This window comes from Tachypleus tridentatus, chromosome 1, assembly GCF_004210375.1.
Source record: "Tachypleus tridentatus isolate NWPU-2018 chromosome 1, ASM421037v1, whole genome shotgun sequence".
NCBI classification, from domain to species: Eukaryota; Metazoa; Arthropoda; class Merostomata; order Xiphosura; family Limulidae; genus Tachypleus; species Tachypleus tridentatus.
Window position 1 is genome coordinate 75,582,864 of NC_134825.1, and position 20,699 is coordinate 75,603,562.

At 33.0% G+C, this 20,699-nt stretch overlaps 1 pseudogene across 1 annotated transcript in view; it reads right to left on the reverse strand.

Moving 5' to 3' along the window:
- LOC143252703 (eukaryotic translation initiation factor 4 gamma 3-like) overlaps positions 1–20,699 on the reverse strand; it is a 110,538-nt pseudogene that overhangs the window by 77,203 nt on the left and 12,636 nt on the right. The gene's annotated exons all lie outside the window — the stretch shown is intronic.

A 20,699-nucleotide genomic window follows, 5' to 3' on the forward strand; every position in this document is an offset into this window, starting at 1 on the left:
TTAAAACAGAAGATACGATACACTAATGCTCAGACAGATACCATAATTCATAATATTTTTTTTCTAGAAATATATAGCTTAAAATGTTTTGCAATCCAAGAATATTAAACATATATCAATAATTTATGTTTCATTAATAATAAATATGAACTTCAATAACCAGCTGTAAACATCTCCAAGAAGAAATCTGTTACTTTGTGTTTGATGGCAGAGATTTTACAACATAAATTTTGATAATGCCAATTAACAAGCCTAAATTATTCCTTCACATCAAAAATACTGTGAATTAAGTACATTTCGATAGATGTGTATTGGAGGATCACGGTAATATCACAGCCACATTTTTTATTTAAAATAGAGATTTATCTTGAAATTTATACGTTTTTTAAGTTTCTCTGGTAAACTTATCCACAACAGCTGAAACAATAATCACAATGTAACCTGTAAAATGGTTTTTTGTTGTTTTTTTACAATCTTTTAATCATGGTGACAATACCAATAACAAAATTCTGTTATCTGAAAAATATTTAGTAGAATCACTAACATTCTGTACAATAATTGTAAGTCAGTGTGTATCCAAGCCTGGTACCTAACCTGTACAAAAATTAAGCCTATGTTCAGACTGGGTTCAATAGCTATAATTTTCTTCTCCAAATAATAACAAAGAATTCAATGTCCATTCTGCTGAAACAAATCTAGCAAGAGAAAGTTTACACAAGCTACCAATGAATACACAAAATTCTGTATTAGTTGACATATTTCTCACAGACACACAAATGCTTTTAAAAGAATAATCGAAAATCACAAAGGTCAACAACTGAAGTGACAGCCGGGAATTCCCTCCTTCTAGCTTGGGGAATGTTGAACGCGTACGTGCAATACATTGCGCAGCGCATGGAGTTCTTACACCAGACACAACCTTAAACTAAGTACGTTGACTGCAGACTGGCTGTCTGTGCTCTATCGAGTTTCTGTCAATCTACCCGGAACGTAAGGAACATCAATCGACAGTTTCTTTCCCGCTTCGTCTGAACTTCGATCGATTACACAAACCTATGTAGAAATGACTAAAATACTTCATCCATGTTTTAAACATTTACCGACCATCAAAACAATTTTTATTATTATTAATAATAACACAATATATAAATATAATTAACAAAATCAGTTATGATTTATTTACATTACTATTTTCATTTTGTAACCATGACATGAGAAGGGCTGACGCTACCTATCTCACCCTTTCGTTTTTTGGCTTCCCATTTATTTACATTAAATTTTTCCAAATAAATATAAGGTTTGGAAAGATATCCTGATACCGGTTTCTTTTTTTCTTTTTTTTTAATATTCAGGAAAATCTGATGCTGATATTTTACTTAAATGTGTATAGTATGCTTCTTATACCAAGCCGGTTGACGGGTTTCACATTCCCACCTCAATAAAACTTGCGTCTCTCTTATTCTAACAAGTTCGCAACCCCAACTTTCTCTTTACAAAATGAAGTGCTGAATTTACGGGTATGTGTACAATAAGAAGGCAACCCAAATAATACTGTTTCTACCTTCATGGAAGGCTTGTTTTAACATTGGTGAAAGTGGAGCAGTATGCGCCAGTATGCATACCAGCAAGAAAAAGAAATGACTCACTATGATATATCGAAAAATAAATAAATAATAATTAACTCAGACTGTTACAAGACACCTTACTCGCACTTTATATCGCAAAGATACGTTGACTTTAGTCAATAGTGAATGTGTTTGATCTCGAATCACTTGTCCTTATTTTTCTCGAACCACCAAATAAAAAAAAAAAAAAAAATCTCCCTCCACACGCACAATACGAACTTACCGGCACTTTATAAACCACTTCTAACACTGCTAGAGGCTAAAAAGTGGAATGAAGAGGAAGTGCCTCCTTCCCCCTACAGACGCCCATGCCAACACATTATTTCTAGACTTTCTATTGTCTAAAAAATGGAGACAGCGAATAGTACACCTCGAGGTAGTTTCATTTTTGTCATTTGTTGGGTCATACAGTGTCTAATGCTTTCTCAAGATTGAGAAAACAACCGACAATGCATTCGTTCCGGTTAAAACTGTCTACTGCTGTTTCTGTAAATTTTAACAGACGGTCTGTTACTTTTTTCTCCTGAATCTGTTTTGTATTTCAGGTAATTCTGATGTCAGTTCGAGATAAATGAACGTTCTTGAACTGATTATTTTCTTCTAGTAGTTTGTCATTACAGTAATTCAGACTGACTGGTTTGTAACTCTCTGATTTACTTTCTGGCTACCCTTTACGACACATTAAAATGCCCGCTAGTTCCAAGGTTCCAGGTTAAAGGTAAGGCAACTAGCCCACAGCAACCACAGCCAACTTATGGGCTACTCTCATGACACATAATAGGAAGATCTGATCGTAAATTTTCGAGACATCCAATCAGCTCTAAACTTCGAAGCACGTTGTTGTTTTTTACGGCAACAGAATGCAATAAAAAAACCCTTCAAATTCCCAGATAGGATACACACAAACATACTAGTCAACCACGTTCGGCCCGCTACGAAAATTAAATGCATATGTAAAGCGAGTTCCGTCACAAACTAACTTTATGATGTTAAGGTAAGCTAAGTTAAACACCTGTTCGCCATATTAAAACTACGCGTTTTTTAAGCTTATCGTGATGGAAAGCTGAAATAAAAACTTCATAATCGTTTATGTATATCGCAGTATAAACGTTCCAATGTATTGGTCTGGGACTTAAAATTGCAATTTTTTCTTTTTTTATATTGAAATTTGACGCTCAATTAGTATAAATATTGTTTATTAATCTGTGTAAGACAGCGAGTGCCCTTATTCAGATTTAGTCATCTTTCAGCGCGCGCGGTAAATTCGTAACAGCGTGATTATTATTACATTTTTTAAAACTATTATATTAATAATTAACAAATTTAATCTGACTTTAGAATCTATTAAACAAACTACTAATTTAACTGACAAACCTTCCCTCAAAATGCTCTTCACAAAAGGAAGAATTTATCATTTTTCATTTATATAGGCTACTATCAGAATCAGTGAGGTTCTCAATCTACAGCACATAGAAATATCCAAAGATAGGTTTCGTAATTATGGAAAAAAAGCAGAAGCGTAGTGTATAGATCTCATTGTGATAAGTAGGAAAAGTGAGAGAGGGTAAAAACCACAAAAAGCAGGTTGTGCGCGAACACCAAAGTCCATTACTTTATATGAATTTGAATACTTATTTGCAATCGGAGTCAAGATAGTACAACCTTACGGTTTGGTTTTGTCTGGTTTGAAGATCCAACAGACTACCTCCAGACGTGTGTGTGTAAACAAATATTCTTCATAAAAGCAAGGGATAGATATCACGGTATAAATACATCGTGAAAGATAATTTGACTTAGCGTGTTTGAATCTTGGGAATTATTTTGATACTTTAATAATAAGTGATGTCGGTAACAGTTATTTTTTTTTTATCTTTTCGATATCGTTTTACTAATTTAAAACATTATTTCGACGAACAAGCCACATACACCATATTTTCTAAAGTGTAAAAAGTTAATTAGTGATATTTTATATATAGAAAGATGTAATATTTCTTAATTTTGTTATATTCTTATGTAATTCACTGCACAGACTGATTCTATTCTTATAAATTAAATTGGAGCATAACTGTGCTACACTTATTAAAGGTACACATATACTCATAAGATTCTAATTACGAAACTTCTTAACGGCAGAAACTAGTCAAACAAATACCTTTCAAATATATATGTAAAAACAGCTGGTATGGGTTGAGAAATTTTTTTATGTAGAGGAGTGAACAACGTTTCGACCTTCTTCGGTCATCGTCAGGTTCACAAAGAAAGAAAAGAGATAACTGACCGATAGCTGACCACATGTTTGAAGGGGGTTCTCAACCCATACTAGCCGTTTTCACATATATATTTTTCTTTACAAGTGGGTTTTCTCGTCATCACGGATCACGAATCCCTTTCAGTAACGTGTAATAACGAACTAAAGCAGCTTAGCCATAAACCACTTCATATGCTCTGAAGATAACTTTGACACGATTATTTTCTTCAAATATTTTATAATACTTCCTTCCATTAATATTCAGACGTACACTGCATTTCTACGCATACAATTAGTAATACAAAAACTAAACGTATATCAAGATAAAAAGATATTCCAAGAGTACACACAAACTTAACCGTTGTTTATGTAGTGAGCGCTGATGGAACTGTTACCATTTAAACCAGAAGTAACTAATCTACCAAGCGCTCTTACACTTCTCGCACTCAATAAGCTCCCTCAATTCTACAGTATATAAAGCTCAATAATCACAGTAAATCAATAACCACGCCCCTCCATCTCTGATGCCGAGGTATGAATAATTTCCTCAGAGTAATTGGTACTTCAACGTTTATGTTTAGGGTTAGCAGGCGTCTCAGTAAACCTGTGATCATCCTAGTTTTTAAGTTTCATTTCTTTTTCCGTCCTTATAGAAAAACAATAAAAGTATTAAAATGTCCCAGTTTCTCTATACCATAGTGCGAGTTTGATATGTACGGTTTGTCATACACATAGCTCCTTTAGGTTTTAACGAGAGAATTATTTGACAAAGACAGATCATAAGATGCAGTGTCACGTTCCTCTATTGTACGTTTTCTTTACCCAATCTGTCATGGATCACCTGCACAAATCGAGATTTGAAGAAGCGCAAAAGAAAAAAAACACGAAGCGGCAGCATTTTTCTTGTGAATAGATTCAAGACAACTTACACGAGTTTTTATTGTATTTATTATTATTTCTAACGATATTGGCTTTTAATAAATCTTGTTTGTCTGTAGTTTAAAATGTTACGCAATAACCATCAGATTATTTAACCAATGATAAAATGCATGTTATCATTTGAGCTGTGTCAGAGCTGTTAGAATCACTCCACGCTAGAAATCTGGTAACCCTATAGTCATATTGTGAAGCTGTTAAGTAATTTATTTTTGATTAGTAAAATGGCACATGCCTTTGTTAGTCTGTTATATGGACTGTCAAAATATTATGTTCCTGCAAATCATTCATCCGACTTTTAAGTCACGGTTACATACAGTACCCTGACACATACAACATATACTTAACTATAAAAGTTACTTGTACAAATCATAATAATAGTTATTAATCACATGTTAACATATAACTAGAAAATAACGTAATGAAAGTGATATTAATGCTAAGTTGCTTACTTAATCTAACTCATGTACCACAACAGTCGTGGTTCGTGAAAAATTTATACAAATAGCACCTCGATCACCACTATTGTTTATCGTATCCCAGCCAATCCGAGTAAAACTTTAAGGCTAGTATACTGCACGTAAAAAGTGATTAGAGGCCAGTTCTACTGCAGATTGCTGTACGTGACACATATTTTATAAAATAAAAAAATGTTTAAACCAGATTCTGAAAAAAGTAGTTTGTTTATATTTGTTTTTATAACTTCATTTTGCCAAATTTCCATTATGACAAAGATACGAAAAACAATAACAGTGCAAGCTATGTGAGACAGTATAATTTTATCACATCATTCAATGTCACGTTGATGTAGGTAGGCTAAACTCAAGATATGGCCGAAAAACATCTAACTTGGCTAATTTAACGTAGCATAACTAGCGATATCATTGGCTTAGTTATATAATCTACACAGTATATTGCAGCCTCCAACTGTCCCTCTAAAATGCACCTTCTCCACCATAACATAGTAACGGGACTTAATAATTTTTCAAAATACTTTAATTTGTTGGGTAAGAGGCTGAAAAAGCGTCCAAAAACGTTTATGGTACACTTTTTCTGCCTCTTACAATGAAAATAAACTTGTTACCAAAAATCTTATTTACTTCACAAATGTGTTCATCAACAAGCTGTAAAACATTTAAAACACTAAAATAAAACATCGAACTAATGAATTAATGTTTGTTTGTTTTTGCATAAGAGTTCCTCATAGCCAACACCAGAATGATAGTCGAATAATCAGTGAACCGACGTTTACAAAAAAGCGGATAGAGTATTAGCTCATAACTTAGTTACGTCATCATCTTAACCTATACAAGTTTCGATACAAACTATAATTGAACACCAGTCTCGAACTGATACGCTTATGTGAAAGGTATATTACAGTTCCTTATCAACGATTCAAGAATTTTCGAGACCCACCGTAAACAGTAATATCGAGAAGTTTAATTCAATCGGATTTCCATCACTCATCGAAGAGCTAAATTTATCTTTCAGTGCCAGTAACTCTTCAAGAGGTTATGTTCATTGCTCTATGACGGTCACAACCCGAAAAGATTTTATTATCCTTCTGTGCCAATCATTCTCCAAAGAGCTGTATTCCACATTTCGTCACAGTATTCCTCGAAAGGCAATATATATGATACATCGTTTTATGACAGCCACTAATCAAAGAGTTGTATTCTTCAAACTGTGATGGCATTCCTCAAAAACCTACTTTCATTGCTCTATGTTATAATCACCCTTCCATTCCGGCACAAAATCTGTATTCATGATATAATTGTGATAGTCACTCCTACACAAACTTTGTTCATCATTCTATCAAAGATCGAAATATCATATTGCCCCATTCTTACGGTATATTAACTTTGCGTGAGGAATTCCATCTTTTTACTTGGTTTTCCCGATAGGGAATGCATGAGCCATCCATATTCCTTTAGATATGACCAACTAAAGTGAACATGTTAAATAAAAAAGCAATTCATGAGGAAATACAACTTTACATGAAGGAAGATAATTTTCCTGGTAACTATCCCTCGAACAAATATAATTATATTCCATTACTTCCACTCCTGTTTATGACAGTAGGTTCTCAAAGAGATGGGTCTACAGTATTTTACGCAAAATTTATTCGTTGTGATCTAAGTACATGTTTTTATACAATCACAAGTACGGGTTTTACAAGACATTTAAAAAACCAAGAAATCACTTCGACGTAGTATCTATTTTTTTCACATTTTAACTATTAACTTACTGTCATAATTTTGTCACTTATGTACTAAATAATATATACCTCATTCATCTAAAATTGGTTTTAGAGTTTCTCTTCGATGGTGTTTGAAATTCAATTTCAACTGCATACTTCTAGGCCATTACATTAAAACAAGTGTTAAACTACTCTTGTATTATTTCCACTATACAGTACCAATAACCCTTAGGTACGGGTAAGAAAGCTACTTAACACAATCGAATACTTAACAATTCCGCAATCAAGTGTAACAAAGGAATCTTTATCTAAATAACTTATACCCGAATTTTTATTGCACAATGAAAAACTGTGACATCACTTCCGGTGAGTATTCAACTCTACTGATGTTTTTGTGATATTGTCCCAATCTTCATCCGAGACAACTGACAATATCAACTTCCCATTCTGAATTTCACATCGTAAAAATATAAGTTACTGCTTCAAATAATTAAGAGAATGAACTTAAGAACAGTCGTTATTAACTACTCAAATTACTAGGACTCAGTAAAGATATTCCACCATTAGTACGCTTTTCAATCGATTGTTCCATTATTTAATGATTTTATATTTCTAGTAAAGCTCCACAGTGGCTCAGCGAATTGTCTGAAAATTCACAAAGCTAAAACTCAAACTTCGATAGTTTTCAGCTCTTAACACAACTAAAATATAAACTTTAAAACACAGTATTCAAACGTCGAGATACTGATGATGTTGTAAAAAAAAAGAATTGAAAGTACTTTGAAAATTCTTCCAATAAATAATTTCAAAACAAAAATAAAAAATGTGAAATTATAACACTGAAACTACCGAATGTTTAAGTGTAATTTCAACTTGAGTGGTAAGTGTAGCAGGTAATGTTATAAACGTTGTGATCGTTGCTCAACTGTCTTTGATAATGCATTTCATCATATCAGTTTTCTTTGTTTTCCACAAGCTCTACCATGAGCGCGTGCACGTACATATGCGTAACTGTGAATATGACGTGTAGTAAATATTTACTCTTGAAACAAACTGGTTTCAGGGATCACATGGAATTACATTTAGTACAGTACAAGATATGTAACGCTATATCACTTGAAAAAGACCGATGAAACTCATGCACGAACTTTAACACGTGTGACAAAGTAACTAACGTACTTGGAAAACACCTGTTAAAGTCTCTACTCTTTAATAGAATTTTGTTGGAAACATGAATTATAAAAATTTATTTAATACAATTAGTTGAGAACAAGACTAGTGACGTCAAAAAAAAATCAACAGGCTTCATAAAAACGCTAAAAACCGGCATACCTACCAATTAAGACAGAGAAGAAAGAATGTCACGTGACTAAAGAAACTCAGTTGTCACACGGACTACTGTCGCTACTTGAAAACAGGCCATATCTATTAGCATGTGAAAGACGAACAAATAATGATTTTTCTTAAAATCAATTCCATAAGCTTTGACAAAGATGGAAAATTTAAGTTTTAAACTTGTGTAAATTTTAGCTTCTAGGATCGAATCTGGTATTTCTCGTTCGCCAAGTGAATGCTGTTCAAACTGAAATAACACGTTAACCTCTTAAAGTGTACTTACTAGTTTTGAAACACCTCAAAGTACCTGGCTACCACATTTTCCTTTTCTTAGCAGCCACACAAGTCCTAATCTAATATCAAGATCACTGAACTACCACCAGCTTGTCGGCGTTTTTTTTTCTTGTGATATATCCATTTATGTTTCTTCGAAGATGGAATTTGATATCTCTCGTAGGCAATGTTAGTACTCTACCAGGTAAGCTAAAAGGTTAGCCCTTCAAGTTATGCAAGTGAGTCACTTCAAAACACACCACCAACAGCAACAAAATAAAAACTCAACTACTTGGCTGCAACAGCTCAAAGGTGCGCAGATAGCCGTCGAGGAGCTTAAAGCTAAATTTCGAACATCATAAAAATATATAAAACATACATTAGACCCGTCACTGACTATGCAGCCCCTGCATGGATAAACGTAAGCAAAAAACTACTACAAACAATACAAAATTCGCAATTTACAACAGATTATAAAGTACCCAGAACATCATCTGAATTAATGCATAAATACGCACACATGGAAACAATAGCAGACAGACTCCTACATAGTACAATACACTATTTTGACAAAAATTGGAGGAAAAATGAACTAGTACGCGAACTTGACAGGTAGTGTTTACATGATGAGGATAGATCTAAGCACCTTTCCCCAAAGAATATATATTTTCTAAATAAATAAATAATAGGCCACCTATTACTAGACTCCACATTAGATTAGGTTTTAATTACTAAACACTGAAAGTGTTTTTTGTGTAAACGTTTTATAGTTAATACTTAACTAAAGAAAGTGCAAATAATCTATGGAATTATAAGAGAAATGATTTATTTGCACCAAGTGTATGTGTATATTGTGCATGGACATTGCCCTAAAAGGGGCCCGAGTAAGTGCGGGTTACTCTGGCCCTCGTGTACTATATATAAATACACTTGACAGATGCTGAAACAAATACAAAGGAAGGAGGAAGAGGTTAACGAAACCTGATCCTCCTGGGTATATAAACATCTTTACCCAAATACCTATACACGAGAGACAGAGCTAAATATTGAGACAGACTCCTACATAGTACAATAAATTATTTTGACAAAAATTGGAGAAAAAATAAACTAGTACGCGAACTGGACAGGTACTGTATACATTATGAGGATAGTCCTAAACACTTTTCCCCAATGAATATATATTTTCAAAATAAAAGAAAAAGGCCACCTATAAACTAGACTCCACATTAGTTTAGCGGTTAGCTAATAAACATTGAAAGTTTTTTTTTATGTAAATGCTTTATAGTTAATACCTATCTAATGAAAGTGCAAATAATTATGGAACTATAACGAGAAATGATTTATTTGCACCAAGTGTATGGACATTGCCCTGAAAGGGGCCTGGGTAAGTACGTGTTACTCTGGCCTTCGTGTACGATATACAAATACACTTGACAGATGCTGAAACAAATACAAAGGAAGGAGGAAGAGGTTAATGAAACCTGACCCACCTGAGTGTATACACATCAATACCCAAATAACTATGAGAGAGAGGTAAATTTCGAAAAATAAACGTAGACACCGATCCCACTGACAAAACTATAAGACTAAATTAGTCTTACTGATATAAGTACTAGACCTGTAACACGGCAATATGAAAGAAGCAGGACAAGAAGTTGAAGCCAATAACACCCAAAAATAAGTGCATTTCACAATAAAACTTTCCGGGTATCACAGAAAACTGTCTGTGATCTATTGTATCTACTGGACCTGTTATATTCAGACTGCCTAGAGCTTACGCTAACACTTTCCACGAGGTTTGCAACGGCACCACCTCAAGAGCAAATATCAGAGCATTAAAATGAAGAAATGTATTTTGCCATACGTCATGTATTTAAGTCACGTGGATAATGGTATTAAAATCTTTAATACATTTTACAATTATACTGTGTTTAAAAGGCACAAATTTTTAAAACGCTTATTATGTCCATAATATTCAACAAAGGTCCTTTTTTTTTTTTACTATTCATGTTGGCACGGCAGTATTATTAAAATCAAAATTAATATTGTAGAGCAGTCAGAAAATAGCAAATAACGTGCGATGTTTAAAAATTGTTTTAATATTAGTGATTTTTATGATACTCGGAGTTTTTTCTTCTTACTTCTTAATTTACAGTGAGCTCAGTTGCGTGTTCTTTCTTGATAGGACAAACATATTCAGTTTAGTACTAATATAAATCATCTAAAATAATTAATGCCACTTTTCTTCGTTTATAACCGACTTGCAGTGATAGAAGTTAAACGCTGATTCGAGATCTTTACTCTGATGGCGACACCATACATTTCGCAACCTCTGGCAGCGCACCAGCATTATAAAGTTTAATACTGCACTACTATTTAAAAAAGATAATGTAGCAAGAATTGTAGGCTTAGAACGCACTGTACGACCATTAGCTAGGATATTTGTTATGCAATGGCGCCATTGTTCTCCCCTACTGGCAGTTTTGCGAGTTTTTGAGATTTACATGTCGCTTAAAATTACATTGTGAGTTTTATAATTATAAAAGAAACAAAAACTTGTATCATCTGTCGACGAATCTGGTATTACATCACACAAGATGTTAATTACTAGAAGATATCACGAAACCATACAACTGAGTCAGCAAATAACAAGTTTATAAACGTGCCTACATTATTAAACAACTTCAAAATAATTGAGCCAAGAAAAGTTCATGAACATATATACATTACTATACAAGTTAAAGAAAAAGAAAAATGCCATCAAAAGGCCTACTTTATAAATGCATGACGGGAATTATGCCGCATATGACAATTATAAAGAGCAGTTTCAACAAGTTAAATATTTTGAAAAAGAAATACTTTTAACAACATATAATTGGATTGTAATCTTTTTTTAACTATACACGTTATTTTCTTTATTAATAATTAATACATTCTAATATAAATCACAAGCGTTTCGAACAAAGGTTACATACTCAGAATAAATTCTATATTTTAAAAATATACTAACAAAAGGTAGTTGATTTCAAACGTTCATTTTATTCTTAACGATTGACTTTACTTTTAAACAGAATGTTGGGATATCTATTACTTACAAAGAATGGTAAGGAAAATAATTATTGTGTCAAAACGTTTTTGCCCCGAAGCAAACTTTCCCTAATCGTTTTACTTACAGCCACTACTGTTTTGTTTGTTTAAATGCTTTTTCTGAGAATTATTACAGGGAGATTGTAAGGTCTATTGAATGTGATTATTGCATCCAACTACACAACACTGCTTGCTCGTGTTCTAAATACTGCATCGCTTGATATAACGTTATTATGTATCATTGTTCTCGTCGGTCCAAACCCCAATAACTCGCAAATTATTCATCAACTTACTTATAAGAACTTAGGAATGAAAGTAAAAACAAAACAAAAACAATTCTATACCTCTTACATACAGTGCCTAAGAGGGCTTTGACCCGACACCACCACAGCTCATCAAGCTGGATAGGTTATAAAACACAGTAGTGGTTGAGACGCTATTTATAGGAGGTAATACTTGCTAAACCGCAAAAATTTCGGCCCCCAATTTCAAATAATTGTGTCATGAAAATGTAAGATCAGAAAGTAAAATAATAGAGTGAAATAAGAATAGCAAACGAAAACTTTACCTACATTCTTTTTCTGTACCACGTCTTTTACTATTTTTTTGTCTTACTCCAAAACCCATATTAAGTAGATGCACGTAAATGTAACAATATTTAAAAGTATCTATTAGTTTTACACTTCGAGCGCCCTCAAAAACTGCAACCTCACATTCTCGACAAGTTTCAGTTCCTTCAGTAAGTGATATGTGAAAAATGGCGAGAAAAACGATGTTAGCCGCCTAAACGATCATCTCAATCATCGGATGAAACTCTGAAATGAAATACCAGTGAAGCGTACTTTCTTCACTAGATGAAAACATTTTGTTCTTACTAAAGAACTAGGCACCTTTCAATAGCGCTCCAATTGTAGTGTTTCGTATTTTATCTGATTTTTTTAAACCTAAGCGTTTTATTAACATTACTTATACAATCGTTATGTTGAGTGAAGGGTAATGTGTGATTCAAGGTATGCAAAATATATAATCCATTAATAATGTTAACATGTAGAATATCTAATCATTTTCCAGAAATAAATTCATTTATTTACAAAATCTTTATCTCGTTGAACACGCACTGTAAATAGCAAAATTCAATTACCGATTAATACTGTAACATAGTTCTCAAAATAAAACTTGCTTATTATCTATCCATTAAGACATTTCGGTTTGGCTACATGCAAGGTCGCATATCCAGGTCATCGTCTCTCTAAAGGGCATTCGCTAGTAAAATCAGGTTACTCTGCCCTAGTTTCCTAATTAAAGTATTTCAGTACAATTTCACAAAGTTCAAAACTGGTTTTTACCAAAATAGTTGTGATTTTTTTTTTCTTAACAGAAACTGTGATAAGGAAATCTGTGCATGGATCTCATCACGTCAAGATGATTCTGAAATCAAGTTAAGCCAAGTCGGCGTTCAAAAACGTTCTCTTTCGACAATACATATACCTTACACTATTTTGTACACATTGTTTTTGAAAGATTAATATTAACCATCCTTACATTCCTTCCTTTTTTGAAAAGTTTTTCTTTACTTGTTTGTTTTCCATGCAGCGTTTCAATAGACATAGGATGGTAAGGTTGTATGTATAGAATCTTATTGTATTTAGAACTTGCATAACTTGAATATTTATTGTTTATCTATAATTGGCTGATAATTCTTGCTTCGTCCTGTACTTGCGCTAACTTCAATGGGTAATAATAACGTTTACACTACAATTATGATTTTTTTAATTACTAATATTTATAAAAGTGTTTGAAGCTATGTCATCTCAGTGAAATTGGTTAACACCACTATTTTGGTTTTTGAGTTATCTTGTAATAAAACAAAAACAGATTTTTTTTTTTTTCATTTCGCGCAAAGCTACACGAAGGCTATGCTATCTACGCCAGCCGTCCCTAATTTAGCAGTGTAAGACAAGAGGGACAACAATTAATCATCACCACCCACCGCCAACATATTTGGTATGACGGGGATTCGAACCCGCGACACTCAGATTATGAGTCGAGCGCCTTAACCACCTGGCCATGCCAAGCCTTAAAAAAAAAAAAAAAAGAACGAACGAGAAATTTGCTACGATATTTACGGACATTCCTAGATCTTGTGATTTAGTCATTACATAAATATTGTTATAAAGGATATACCATACAGAAAGGGTGGATAACCAACTGAGGAGATATTTAAAATACCATTTCAACGAACAAATGAGTCATCCCTACATAGGTATTGTTACCGCTTGCCTGACAATCTCCAAGGTCCATTACCTTCAGTCTTCATGAAAAACAGTTTCACTTATTATTTAAGATTGACTAACGAGTCAGACCGACTCGAATATCAAAACTTGTTAGTTTATAAAAAGAGTCAACCCTTCACTTATAAGGTGATAGTATAAGGCCACATTTTAATGAAATTCTAATTATTCCGTATACTAATTCCACACAAGTTAATACTCTCTTTCTGATTAAGTAACTTATCATTTACAAGGAGGTATACAGGATATATATTCAAGTACGTCTTGACATTATCCAAAGGCTAAAAAAAACAACTCAGTATTACCTATGGTTCCAATATTCTCTTACTGATTCACCAGTTTTTCTAAATTCATCCAAAAATTGTTCTGTGCTTAATGACAAGCAGCTTACATGTTTAGCGTACAATTTCAATATTTAGAAAATTCTACTTCCAGATACGATCACGGGTGTGTTTATACATGTTCTACAAGCCTAGTTAATGAATAATCACCTTACTAAAATCTAATTAAACAATGACACATATGGCCTGAACTTGTAACACAATACAAAAAATTGTATTACAAAACATTTTTAACCCTTAACCAGCAGAAAAAGTCGAAATATATATATATTTTAATTAAACTAAATTGTTTTGAGCGACTTCAACAACAACAAAAAATTAGTGGCATTATTTTATGTTCTTTAATGTATATGTCCTTTTTGGTGAAGTGCAATATATCAGATATAAAAGATTGTTAGTATTAGTAGTATTATTAATTTACTTATTTCTGTTTGTAATTCACTGATATCGAGGCTATAGAGATTTTTACAACGATTAAATGATAACGTATAAATAGCTGCGACCAAACGAGAGGAAACAGTAAATGCAAAATCATGTGAGAGAAGTTCGAAAACAGAATAGTTAGAAAACGATAAATTAAACGTTGTGGGAGTGAATGGCCTAACGGTTGATATGTTAGAGTAAGATTACAAGTTTGAAAGAGATAAGGAGAATAATTTGAGTTGTCTAAACTAACTGAACCTGCCTGTATGGACTCTGAATAAAGGCAGACGATTACTGGAAGTTCAAGATACAACTGTGGTAATTCAGGCGACAGCGTAAGTTAATTTATACACGAATACTACTGCGATCAAAATTGAAAAAAAACAACAACCTCGGCTTGCCAAGCAATTGAATAATCCTGAATGGAATTTTGATAAGACGAAGATAACCATACAACATAAACTACAAGTTCCATAGTGTAAATAATTATTGCACGTACATATAACTTTCAACTATGTGCGTGCGTGCGCGCGCGTTTTATTTTAAAAACATGTGGAGCACGTGTTGTTCATTCATTGTCGAATTTATCGCCAACAGGTCACAGACAACTACTGTAGAAGAATCCTTAACCTAACGTACCTATTTATTTACATTACTATACATACTACTAAAAGGTATGTCTCTGATACATAACAGCTGTGACCATTTTATAAAGACTTGTACAATCCGGTGACAACCATATAACCTAAAACTTTGAGAGAGTTAAACTCGTTGAAGAGATAATTCACAAAACATCAACACTTCATTACAGTTCAAGACAATAGAACTCCAGAGGCACAAGTTTTTAACTCCTCAAATTAAATGAGAAGCGCGTTAAAATCAAAATAGTTCTTCGTCAGGAGAATTACAAAAGTAGATGTAATCTTTTCTTTCAGTTCGACAACTAATGTTGATAAGTTTCAGCAATAATGTACAAATCCATGTTAGTTAACTACACACCAGACATCACTTGAAATTGTCCTAAATTTCATGTTATACATAATCCGTATTTATATGAAAACTACTAAAGCAATCTGCCACCGTCGTTAACTTTCAACTACAGATCATATAACGCGCCCTTCCACCCACCATCCAGAACTAGAAATTAACTGTCACTATTATAACGCACCCACTTGATGAATATTTTGAGGCATAACGCGAATTACAGCCTTTCTTGCCAGTTTCGAAATCCATAGCTCCACCAGTGAGCTAGCTAACCTGCGCTCTTCATTGGTAGGTTAAATAAAGTTGCAGTATAGAAGTAATTGTATATTGAAAATTCGTTTGAAAAAAAACAACAACAAAAGTGTGTTTTATATTACGATTTCGAGTAACGTTGAAAATTTTCAGACTCCGTGCTGTCAAGCAAGCATATAACGATTCTTTAAGTGGGATACTTTCACATTTATAGCTAATAGGAACAAAATACACTTTTTCATCTAACTGATAGAATGTACAGACGAGAACTGGTTCCCACTTCTTTTTTTCTTAAGGGTAGCAGCTATATGTTAACAAGCCGTACGTACGTCATACTTGAACCAACGCTCAAAAATTTCATAAATTATCACACTAATAAAAAAACAGTTTAAATGGAACACCAGGTTCACAAGTCTATGTTTCGAGAATGTACAAATGAGTTTTCAAAGCGAAACTACGTTATATACATATATACACGTGTGTGTGTGTGTGTGTATATATATTGTGTTCTGGTGGAAGTAAAAACATTACACAAGGTAACAGTTACTTGAGTTATCAACAAGGCTGCTTGCTGTTAACGCTAATACCAATATCAGGAAGGTGGTTCGTTACACCGCCAGACCGATTATAATGGAAGCTAATCTTTTGCTGACTAATACTACAACCATAGTAAATGTAGTTTTGATATTTCCTGTTACGTAGTAAAGCTGAAATTCGCGATATCTAAACATTTTGTAAAAGTTACAAAATACAAGCAATAATGTGTGATAATGAATGCATAAGCAATCAGATTTGAAATAAACTTCGAAACATTAACTTTCGTGAAAGTTGTACAATGAATATAGGTACATAGTCCTTCCTAATTTTGAATTGATAGCTTATGGAAAGTAGCCTGTAAACAGCACCCTCCGCCAATTGTTGTGCTACTTTTTAGGTTACTAATAGGTGAAATATGACTAGCTCTAGACACACATTAGGGTAGAAATACAAGGGAAATTAACATCGTACGAGATGACTTTCATTCTCATATTTGACCAGAAACTGATGTCCAACACAACCGATATTCAGTATTTTTTTTTACAAAAACATTCCAAGCTACTACATCTATAGAGGTAGCAGAACTGAACTCAACCAAATATTATATTTGATAACATAAATGGCGCCTTGACCACTACTGTGTCTGGCTTATCCCAATCGGTCTGATGAGCCCTGGGAGAAAAAGTCTCCTTGGCATTAAATATGGCCGATTTCGTGTGGTTGAGACATTATTACATTTTTCTTTACTTTCACTCATAAGTTATTATAAATACGATAATTACTTATGTCACGCTGATTTTTTAAGAAAGGTTGACAACTTGTACTGAAATTATGTCAGGGTAAGTCTTACTTCTGTAGTGGGAAAATGTTTAATCAGATTAAAGCATGTTTATAAAATCACTTATATCCCCCAAAAAAAAACAACAAACAAACAAACATGGATTCGCTAAAGGGAAGACTTGCCTTACTAAATCTGTTAATCGCTCAAGAATATTTCTTGGTATATGGAATATGGAGATTGGAAAGGTATGGACTCAGTGTACTTAATATATATTTTTGAAAAAGCTCTTGAAAATATATCAAATAAAATATTATCTAAGGAAATTATTACTGGGTGTGTGTGCGTGTGTGTATAGTAAAAAAAAATTCAACTGTATCATAAGCTAATTGGATGAGAGAAAGTAAATGGGTACTAATAATGGATTCCAGTCAAATTTGAATCTTGTTATTAATAAAGTGTCACAAATGTCAGCACTTGAGTGATTTCTTTCTCCTCTTTACATTAATATTTATAGGGGTATACTTAATACATTAATAAAAGTTTGCTTATGATATTAAAATATTTTGTATTTTTAGCTGTAATGAGAATAGTGCGGTACTGTAAAATGACTTGAATAAATGTATTAGGAAAGGATTTAGAAAATGACAATTAGTTACATTCATTACACAGTTTTATTCTCAGTAGGTAGCATGCTATGATCACAAGTTAACACTAATTGCAGTAAGTACAAAGGGATACACTGGGTTATTATAATCTTGATCACATGTTCATATAAAATTAAACCAATTTAGTATTATTACTAAAGAAAAGGATTTTCAAGTAGGTAATTATCTCTTTGTACAAATTACTAGTTAAGCCTTATTTATAATTCTATGTGCAATTTTGGTTTTCTTTTTTAACAATAGGTGACTTGTAGGAAAAGGTTCAGAGGAAAACTATCAGTATGATTTTGAGGAAGGAATGGTTACCTCAGAAGAACAGGTTAAAATGTCTTCACTCATTTTCTCCTAGAAGGTAATCTTGAAGTTTACAAGATTATCTGGTGGATCCCTAGTGTAAAGCCCCCCCCCCCAATTTCTTTATACTATAACCTGAATACAATAGGATTAGAGGACTGGTGTTTAAGAAGTGGCCAGAAACTGACAATAATTTTATGAGGAATAGATGATTTGATTATAAATAATAGGTGGAATTAAACAACCTTTCTAAAAGGTGGGTGTGCATGGACAGTTTTGATCCCTTGTTGTTCATATGTTACAGATACTATGCCAATAACAGACCACTATCAAAAAACAATCTAAACACAGCACTAGATAGGTGTTGTTGTTTTTTCCCTTGAAAAAATACTTATAGGCTGGAAGACTACTCTGACTTCCCTTTTAGACATTTTTAATACTTAGTCATCAATCTATAATATATTTCATATTTCTCTTAGCTATAAAATGCTGATTTGAAAAAAAATTAAAACTAAGTAACAAAGCAGCAGAATGTAATGGAACATTATGAAAGATATATCTTTAATAAGCCTCAATTCATTACTACCTAGCATGTCTTAGGCTTTCATTCAATAATAAATTTAGTTAGTTGAGTTAAAACTGTAGTCAAAACTTATGATTTTTTTTCATTCAACAAATACTAAAAGACAAGTTTCATTAAAGAGACAAGATTACATTAAACCAGATGTGCAATCCAGAAGTCATGCGACAAAACAGGCAATAAAATGCTATGTTAAAAATAAAAATGTACCTGAACTACATTTTGGCATTGTATGGCTTTTCATACATAGTGTGATTCCAGTGAAAACTGACTGCTTTTGGGAATGGTATATAATAGCCTTTTCTGACACAAAATATACATACACTTTCATAAGATGTGTTTATACTTATGACTTACAATTTCAACACAAGATATCCCTTATACTTAATGGAATTGGAACACAGAAATGGATCAATCTGAGGCACCAGGCAACTAGTAAATAAAGTGGTGTGCCTTGTAACAGGGGAGAATCCAAAAAATTAAAAGGTTAGTGAAAAAACTTCACATACCCATAACAACATTCTGCAACATAATCAAGAAGGATTTCCATCTGTAAATTGAAGCAAACAGGATAAAGACTGAAGTTAATGCTTCTCGTCATACCTTCCATTCAACTGTCACACACCTCAAGCAGCTGAAGTACAAAATGAGCATTTATGATATTTTATACTTAGCCAATCCAGTAAAGTTGTTTGACACAGCACATGCAGTTTCTGTGTGATTGGACTGTTAAAAATGGCACTAAGACTCATCCTTATACATAAAATGGATTACAGAAAGCTTGCAGGGATGACTGATGTGCTTTTAATGTGGCATTCTTACAGCATACGATTTTTCACTATTCTGAAGGGTCATTCTTAAGATGTATGGTTATCAGAAAGAGCATAACTGAACTGGCAACTTTGATTTTTGTTTTTGTTTGTTTTTCCAATGAAGTGAGGCTCCAAAATAATTATGATATAATGCTCAACTTTCAAGTGTTGATCAGTGGGCTTTCCGGGAAGTGACCGACAGCAGATACTTGAAATTAAGTTTTAAACATTACTGATTTCTCATTTTTAATGAACTAACAAGATTCATTGGGAACCTTATCACATTCAGTTTCTTGGTCTGCCAACACAGGCATTTAAATATAACAATAAATTATTTCTATGTTATGCTTCAATATTTCTGTCTTAATCTAGTAACTTTAATCCTCAAGATTGACATAAATAGACTGCAGTTGAAATTCTTTCAATTAAACTTGTGAAAAAAAATGGCAAAATACATACATCTTCCATACTTAGCACTTAATGATTATCACATTTTTAATTATTGCTTGTTATTAGCTTTAAAAATTCAATATTTAAAAGTTGTGGCATGTATTATGAATTTTGAAGTTGACAAGTAAATTACCCAGCCTTTCATAAAATAATAAACATTGAGCATGTACCTCAATCAAACACAAAAATGTAGTGTGTGTGTGTGTGTGTGTGTGTGTGTGTGTGTGTGTGTGTGTATATAGGAAAGTAATATCATAAATACATTTACAGTATAGGAAAATAATAACTTCTTTACGGTATTTTGTTTCCCTAAAACGATTAGCTAGGATCTCAAATTGAGTAGAAGGAGTGAGTGAAAAACAGATGTACTCCCAATAAAAAAAAACTATTTGAAGGATGCCTCTGTATATGAGAGAGTCAGATCAGACGATCTTAAGAGGGGAACTGCACCACTTATGACCAGGTATACTCTTTGCCCATCCATAAAGGTTGAAGAAAAGATGGTGGAAAAAAGATAAAAGAATATTTAAGCGAGATAGAAATGATGGGGAGATACGTATCTAAACCCTAAAATAGATATATGTAAGT